Genomic DNA, 9,782 nt, shown 5'->3' on the forward strand with positions numbered 1-9,782 from the left:
GGATTGATGTGTGCTCCACACCTCTGGGAGGGGTGCAGACATGTAATAGGACTTGGTCTGGAACAATCACAGCCCCTGGATGGGGAGTGGTGTCATGGGGCCTCCCCTCACCTTCTTCTTCTCTGGCAGGTTCCATGTGGGCCACTCCTCTGGAACACCCCTGGTCTTGCAGGCATAGTGGGTGGCATCTGCCCTGTTCTTGGTGATAATATGGTACAGGTCTTTCTAGAATGGCATGCAGAGACAGGTCTTTGTCCCTGGCCCACAGACCACTATCTAGCATCAAGCACTTGGTAAAAATGCCTCCTTATCAACATAGTCTTGGCAAAGCACTGCTCCCAGTCTGTTGTGACTCCTTGGTTATACCTGCTGGACAATGAGCTTGAAAATATCTGTTTCAATGCCCTATCTGGGTCTCGTGTTGGATGTGTTTCTCACCCCAGATGGCAATAAGATCCTTTATTTCCCCATAGTGCCAGTTCTGTGCCTGGGTTTGGCTGATGGCAACAAATGGGCTGGGCTGGTGGCAGCAAATGGGTTGGCTTCATTCAGGGTCTGCAGTAGTGCCTGTTGGGGTCTTGGTGTCCATGGATGCATGATAGTCTTGCTGAGAGGGGGTGGGTGGAAGCCTGGAAGAATGGATGGATGGGAGCAGTGGCAGACATGTGAGGGTGCAGTTCCCAGTATATGGTTCTTACTCTCACTTCAGAGGCTTGGGGTCCCTACTCCCAATTTACCTGGGCTTAGCTGATGAGGTCACCTCCAGAACCCTGAGTTGTCCAAGGGCTTCCAGCTGATTCTCTGTGATTCTGTCATACCATGCCCGGGCTGCAAAATTCAAAATTCCATGGCCCATGTGGTGCTTTAGGATCATAGGGTGTCTCTGCTCACCCTGGATCAGAAGTTTAGTGGCCCCCCCATCCATAAAACCCTACACATTCAACAAGCTAGTTGATCATGTACTAGGTAGTTGATCAGTGAGGAAGAAGAGGGGAGTCAATTTGCATTGAATGAGAACGAAGCACATGGCAGGAGCCTTCCTTCCTTCGAAAAAAAAGGGCAAATATTTAAGGCCCAACTCATCCTTATTTTACACCCTTGTAAGATGGAGGACTTTACTGTAGTGGATTTTATTACTATTATGAATTTCAACCCCAAATAGTACTTGACGAATTTTATTAGCTTTTCCTTTTTTCCTTTTAGTTTTTCTTTCCATTCCCTTAACTGGCACTGTATAAAGTCCAATTTTGAGGTGATTTCAATATAAACATTGATCTCACAAGTGAGGAGGCACAAGGCATTAAACTGTCAAGTGGGGGTTTTTTTGCATTATTTTGAATTAATTCTGATATTTGAAAAATAAACAAATACAGCTAGATATGTAGTTTATAAACCTGAGCAAGGTAGAAAGTTAGGATGACTCATGGTGGCAGATTCAGTATGGAAAGGCATTAGATTTTAAAAGGAAAAAGATTATGGAGGAGGTCTGAGACAGAGATAAAGAAAAATTATTGCCTCTCATCATTTTCCATCAACTGGAGCTGTAACCCTTCAAAAAGAGACATAAGCAGAACTATTCTAGTGCTGGAACCAATACCATATGTCAGGTTCAGATTCAAGACTCTAATGGAAACACTCTCCCACACACCTAAATTGAAATTTCATATTCAAGGCTTTATCCTTTTCCTACATGAAAGTGATTTTTGAATGAACTAGGAAAGTCCAGAAATACTCAATTACCTGTGGGGTCACATTTCAAACAAGAAAACCACTGTCTCCAATCTCTCAGTTTTAATCCTCAAAGGGAATTTACAAAACACCTTTCACAAATGAGCTTACAAACTTCACTTCATCAACCTACTGGATACAAAAAATCATGGACTAAATACAGACATTGGATTTATGACACATTATAACCTGCCTAACAACTGACTCCCCAGGTACCTTTCCACTATTTACCAGCTACATTCATTCCCTTCCCTCCTCTGCCACCCCGCAGTCGCTCACTCATTGACTCCTATTTACATTGTTACTAACTGGCTTTCTTGCATGCACATCAGCCTTTGGCTTCTTTACTATTCATTCCATCCAGGAAGAGCACAGACTAACCCAGATGCTACCTTGCTTCCTCAGCCTGACGAAGGGTGTTTGTGCCCAAAAGCTTGCAAAGAAGAATTGTTTTTAACTATTTGAGTTGATATAATAAAAGATATCAGATTTACCCAAAGAACCTTGTCTGCCTATGTCCTTAGACCAACACAGGTACAACCTATATGTCTTGTTCAAACTAAGTTCAAACCCCACCTAAAGTCCAGAGAACTTTTGGTTCAGAGTTGCGAACTAACCTAAGACTCAGGCTTGGGTTTGAACCTGGTTTGAACAAGACACTTCGAATCAGGATATTAGAAAATGCTTTTGAGTGTAAGCAGCCACTTACTACATCAAATGCATCTGAAATCACTTTGGAGAATGCCGGATAGAGAGAGTAGATATTATGGATTATAGGTACCAAAACCAAGACATAGATTACTTTTTTTGTTATTTTCCCCCACAAAAGCCTTCATATGACGAAAGTGGAGTGCTATTAATATATTTCAGACAAGATTTTACTTCCTACCCACATGCACAAGTGGCTCTTATTCTCATGTTCAGTACACGTGTACAGAGCTCAACAGCTTCCCCTGATAAGCCTTAGTTGGCTTATTTACCCCTGAACATTCTCTCTCCCTCTTTCCCCAAACCATAGAATTTTTGCATATTTGTAACTGTTCCTAGTGATTACCCAGCTGGGGAAGTGATTTTTCCCAGCACAGGCAATTTCTCTAATGCATTGCAAGAAAATAACAGCAAAGGCAGACTAGAGATGTACCTTATAGAGTAAACAATACAGAACAAAGACCCAATCCTGCTCCACTTGAAATCAAGGGAAAATGATCACTATTTCAGATTTGTGTTCCTACATTTCAGTAACTTGCATATGACTGAAAAACTGAGAGATAACCTTGAATGAATAAATAAATAAATAAATAAACAAACAAAACCCTTTCAAAGTTCACTGCACTATCCATTAGACTACTTTAGAAAACACACAATGGGAGGCTTATTGTCCTGAGTTCAATAAACAATGTCTTTTAAAACCTTTGAACAATTTTTTAGTAGACAGAGGACTCTCCTGGCCTGGGGATCATGGCTCCTCTGCCTGTCCTACAAACACAGAACGCCTCTGACTGGCTGGTAATTTAGGGTGCCAGCTAATTAGGCAATTAAAAAAGAACTAATGGAATATTGACACAGTACCAAATACCTGGTGATCCTAAGTCATCCTTTCTGGGGCATGAGCCGGCAAATGGGACAACCTGACTGCCTCCACTCATTAGAGCAGGGCTTGTACTTGGGAAGGCCCTAGGGTGTATGCGTGGGTGGGCAGGGATGGAGCGCCATCACCCACCACCCCACACCGCTGTCTCCCAGGACAGTGATAGCCTGTGAGCAGGGACAGCCTATTGCTTGGGCAGATGAGACAAGCTCTGGCCTAGGTTAGACCCACCCTGGGTGGGGGGTGGTGAGTGGGGTGCCACAATGCTTCATGGGATGTTGGTGGAATGAGATCTACCATGAGTTGTGATGGGATGTGGTACAGACATTCATCATAGTGCTCTGACCTACAGCACTGAAGTCTGATACCACTTCCATCCAGGGTTATCTTAGAGTGGGATCTACTATTTTTACAGCACTCTATGTGTCCTGACCATCTGTTTGGTTAAGGTTGTAGACCACTCTCTGCGTATTTACCACTCGATAAGTGTAACTTCTGTACCTCTCCAATGAGTTCTTAATCCCAGATAGGCTGGATATGCTGAGTAGGTTTTTCTTCTCTTCTTTTCTTTTTTTTTTTGGAGGAGACAACAAAAATAAACCAAAAATATCAAAATATTTCCTTTCCTCTGATTTTCCCTCCATTCCAGCATTTGTGAGCTACATTTCTTTTTCATTTTTAATGTGGGGACAAGCGAGCAGATGTATGATATTCATCCTTTGTAACAAAAATTTGCAACTGCTGCTTTAATTAGCTCATTGGTTGACTTGTATAGATGTAGAATAATTTGTAAATTGGGTGCAAAATGCGTATCTAGTCTTTAATCTGAACTCTGTCTTCTGCTGCTTTGCCACCAATATGTATGAAATAGAGTACATTTTATATCATGTGGGAAAAAAAGGCTTAAATATGTTTAAGACCAAAAGTTTCAGGTTTTAGTTTTGTTAGAGATACACGGGTGATCGACATTACTGGAAAGGAAGCCAATATTGAATTAGATTCCTAAATACAGACCATCCCATGTGAAAATATTGAACTTGTCTTTCATTCTGAACAGAAAAGCACAGGATTTATCTCTGTACAAACTTTTAAAAAAAAATTCCGATCTTTTGGAAGATTCCAAAGTTGGTTTTTGTAGCCATTAGGATTACTTAGTCACTTACATGGTCAAGATCTTAAATTACTATTTATATAAAAGTGTAGTAGGTTAGCAGAACTGAAAAACACATGGCACATTTTACAAACTCATTGGCACATGGATAGAAATGTTCAACTTAATACTAAGTAACTTTGTTTTGTAAAATTGCCAGCATAGCTGTATATTTTATTTGCTGACCAGTCACCTTAGTAGAGTAAGGGCATCTGATATAATCAGTGTATTCTAATAGGAAACAATATCAGTAGTTTATTGATAATAATTTTTCATTTACTGCCATCTGAGTTATTTTAAATTCCAACTGAAAGTTAAAAACAAACACAGCTACTTCTGTGCTCATCTGCTGCACAGCTATGTTTGGAAACAATGAATATTTGACATAACTTGAACTGAGATTGACCTGGTGGTGCCAATCTGCAGACAGTATTTAGTTATATAATTTAATGGCCTTCACTTTTTTTTTTTTACCTACGTGTCTGAGGCGGGTTTCCTCTTTCATACAAATCTTGTGGTAACCTTTGCTCCCCAATGGTCTAAATCACATTCTTAAGAGATTAAACTGTTATGACAAAAGAGGAATGTTTAGATATTATGCTCTGCAGCTAAAAATTTGTCAGATTAGAAATTGTGTATTTTATAATCTTAAGATCAAAGAAGATTTCCATCAAAGCTTTATGTCTGGCTATAATATTTTCCCAACCTCTGTTGAACCTGAATTGTTTTGGATTATCTCACATTGGGTTCACTGAATAAGCCTAGCCAAATGTGGGAAAAAGCTTCTTGCCAAACATTTTAAACATTTCACATGTGTAGGGCACAGGCGGTAAGCCACAGGTATTAGTTTATTGGACTGGTGAAGCCTGCCTTAACAGTCTTTTTACCTTTAGCTTTATGAGAGATGCTTTTTGAGATTAGTGTGACAGATAAAACCCTACAGGGCGACCGTTTATCTTCCATTAAGAATACTGTTCACTTTCTTTAACCTGGTGACCTGAGTGCTCCTGTAAAGAGTGCCTTTTATAGAGTTTTTACATCTCAATGGATTAAGTATCATTTCTCTACTGGGGAAAAAAAAACAATTCAATTTCCTCAGAAGAATGGTTTGTCAGAGCAGAACAGTTTTTGTCTTTATCCATCTTTAAATCTGGCAATCATGTTCCTCAAACAGTCACAAAACAGTGATCATTCAAAGTTCAAATTGTCAGCTAATTTAAAATCTGCTCACTGAGTTCTTTTATTACAGTATCACTGTGAATTCAGCAAAGCAAATATGATGCCAAGAGGATGGTGGAAGTACCTATTTTCTATGCTGTAGAGTACCATACTAATAGAGGCTGTTTTCTTTGTGTATACCAAAACAGTTTTTGCTAAAATTGTATACATTCAGTTTTATGTCATAAATATTTATCTCCTAGAGCACAAAATGCCAACAAGATTTGCTGAGGGAATCACATGCACACTCACACCAGGACATGGCCTTTTGTAAAATAAAAATGATCGATATTTTTGAAGATAATTCAGGAAATTAAAATTGGAGTATAGAGTATATGGGTAAGTAGAGATAACTTGATTTTCAGCAAATACATGTATTGTTTATTACTGTTGGTTCATTATTTATTCAGTTGGTTGATTTATTTTTTAATAAATGTCTGAGGATAATGTATCAGAGTATAAGGTAACGTCATGCATTGTTGATATTTTTTCTTTGCTTGGTTGATTTTATAACTAAATGACTTGAACTATAAATTTGCAAGCTATCCAACGCATTCAGCTATGTTGTCTTCAGTTGGAGTTTAAAGAACCCCAGACTTTGCAAGAAATGCTGCGTGCCTTGACAGACCAGGCCACATTTGTTCACATAACACACTCTGAATGTTTAGAATCACTTTCAAGAACTACTAACATTATTGGTGGCACTTGCAGAAAATAAAACCTGTGGGCTTTTATCCTACCACATATTAGAATTGTGGGTTTAGATTATCTTCAGTTGATTGTATAAGCATCATTTGTATCTGCTTTATTTAAGTTAAATGATTTTCCTTGATGTTCTCTAGCATGACCTTTTTTTCTTCATGCTCATCAGTCAGTGACTCATTTCTGGTTTGATTTAGGAACAGTGTATTGACTTTCTTAGGGCAGGTAGAAATTGTTTTAAAATTACTCTACCTACTACATCATAAGGCCCTATCTTTCTTATTACAACATGCAGTCAGCCCCTGAACAAAGTCTTAATTACTTCAGTGGGGTTCACTGTGAACATTGTGACTTGAAGTCTGGGGCCTTGAATATTGTTTCTACCCTTATTCAGAGTGTGTGGACTTAATCAGGAGTTCTATGAGCGAAGCAAGCCTTCATCTTTAACTTTTGTGTTACTTACTAATACATTGTAAGATACCATATGATGCAAATTTTACTATATGTAGAGAAAGAATAATTAAAGCTATAGTATACAGGCAGTCCTCAGACTTATGACACAATTGGTTCCTGAAAGCCGCATCTTAAGTGGAAGCGTTGTAACTCGGAATCAATTTTCCCATAGGAAACAACGTTATAAATGGAGGATTGATTCCTGAACCAAGGCCTGATACCCTATTTTCACCAAAAATAACCCAGAATTTTGTACTCAGTCAATTACAGATGAGTAATATAGGTACATTAATGTATTTCTATTGTAAATAGCAATAATAATGATTTGGAAGGCCTTCTTTGAGGTGACTTTGCTGGACTTTCTGAAGGGCTCTTGGCTGGACTTTTTGAAGGGCTCTTGGCTGGAGTCTTCTCAGGAGTCTTGGCTGTAGGTTTTTCTGGAGTCTTGTCTGCTTTCTTAAAGAAAGTGTCCAAGAAAGTTTGGACAGATGTTCTCCAGGGATATGGGCAATGCAGCAAACTTGTTTGCTGGTGTGGCATCAGGTCAGATCAAGTGTTGTAAGGTCAAAACTGACATCAGAAAGTAGAAACAGGGTGTCAATTTACAAATGTTGTAAGTGTGGAACATTGTAACTCAAAATGTTGTAAGTCAAGGACTACCTGTGTAAGTGTATTTATTTTTAAAAGGTACAGTAGCACCTTTAAAATAAACAATATCACCTTTCTTATGCTATTTGAGTTTCCTGGTACTGTTCAGGGGTGGGCAAAATGTGGCCCACAGCCCAGATGTGGCCTGCCAAGCCATTCTATCTGGCCCATGGGGCCCTAAAATATTTAGAAAATTAGTATTTATCTGCCCTGGGCTGTCTGCCATGTGGCCCTCGATGACTTGCTAAAACTCAGTAAGCGGCCCTCCACCCAAAATAATTGCCTTCCCCTGGTTTAAGTATAAATGGAAATACTGTGGTAAAGTCTTTGGAATGTTCTTTATATATGCTTAATATAAATTAAATGACAGTTGAAGGGTAAGGTCCTAACCACACACACTTATAGCTTGTATGTATGGTTAGTGTTTTCACATTATTTTGTTTTGTTTTCCTGGGAACACGTTATGTCATCACATTTTGGCAAAACTCCACATTTTCTTTTCCAAGTGATCACAGTTTCCCCATTTCCACCAGATGCTACATGTCCCTTTTTTCCTGCAGCTTTAATATTACATGTCTGAGCAACTACTGCCTTGATCTTCCACTTAAAGAAATTAAATTGTGTTTGTGTGTCTGAGAGCCCAATGAAGCCCTTTATTTTTCCATCTGACTGGGTATGTCTACATAAGATGCGTAATACACAGTAGACTAATTTTACTGCGTATTAGCACATCATGGCAAAAGCTGTGCTATTGCACTAATATTCAGTAGAATTAGTCTACTGCACATTAAGCACCAAAAAAGACTGTGTGCCTTTGCTACTAAACTCAATGCGCAGTAGCAACAGTGCATTAATGAATGTGTAGACATGGCCACTATGTATTGATTTATGTAAGAGAGGTCCTGTGCACTAGATATTAGTTTCTTGCCAACCAATCACATGGGAACAACATCATTCTCCCCTGATGCTCTGCTCCTACTTGATGAATCAGAGTGAAGACTCTGACCTTTTAATATCTAATATGGTATCATTTTAACATGTGTTTATTCTTACAGGAACTTGCTTAGTCTTGGAGAGGCATTACATTGCTGTGAGGAGAAATGCTGCTTTCCTGCCAGAAACTACCAGCATACAGGCATTAATTCAGTTTCTTGAAGAGGAAATCTGCCCCACCCACAAGAAAGATTATCCATTATGACACTTGAAAGAACTCACTAGATTTGAGAACAGCAGGAGTTCAGCTGTGGTTTTCTGTGTCTGGGGAAAACACAGAGGCATTTCCTACTCCTTCCATGATTGGGAGAGACCCTAGTCTGGGTAAAGTATGGGGAGCCTTTCTTCATACTACGCTCCTCCCAGGTTTGGGAGTAGTGCATGCTCCCTGTATCTTCCCTAGATTGGGGTCCCTGGAAGGCATAGAGAGCAAGGGAATGGTTGTCTTCAAGCTGGAACACCTGCATGCTCTCTCTCTTTGGGAGAGGGAGTGGCAAATTTCCCACAAAGTAAAAATGAACACCTGTCTATTCCACGTCCTGAATTATGTTATGTAAAGCTAAGGCTCACCAGCTAATTGATTTCAATTTGTCCATGCCTTGTGATTCTGTGAGAAATGAACAAGCTGACAGACCTTCTGATGATGACTGGGAAGAGTATGGGAAGAGGCTCAATAAGTGCTTACTGCTTTGTAGAAACACTGGACTTAGTCTGAGAAAGGTACCTTATTTCAAAATGCTTTCATTATCATTGCAATTTTACTGTGTATGTTTAACCACAGTCAGTTTGGACATATTCATGTTCTACTGTATTCAGATGTGGTTTGCATTTTGCACAGAATTAAAGAAAGTAGTTTCAGAAGCAAGTAATTACATGAGCAATATCTTGTTTGGATGCTAGAATATTAACGGACTTATGGTATTATAAGCAGATGGAAAATATGAAATCTTGTAGACATGGATAAAGAATGAGTTTAGAGAAGCAAACAAAACTTCTGTCTTCTGGGATACTTCATTAGACTCTTTTAAGGGGACTGAAAATTAGATTGTAGTTGTCCATGATCAGGGGATTTCTGAGACAGAACATTAGAGGTCTGTTAGAATTAGGTTTCAAACAATGTTGGGCATTTCATGCTTGAAAGACATGAAGACAATTACTTGCCTGTGTCTTTGCTGCCTGCAGGCATGATTAAATTATGGACTTGTATTCCTCAAAAAGACGTAGTTTATTACTTTCAACAGCTTTCAAACTGAAGTCTTTATAAATAGAGAGAGCTGTAATTTACAAAGATAAAAACCATGT

The sequence above is a fragment of the Gavialis gangeticus genome, unplaced genomic scaffold (assembly GCF_001723915.1).
Source record: "Gavialis gangeticus isolate Ggan-Ray unplaced genomic scaffold, GavGan_comp1, whole genome shotgun sequence".
NCBI lineage: Eukaryota > Metazoa > Chordata > Crocodylia > Gavialidae > Gavialis > Gavialis gangeticus.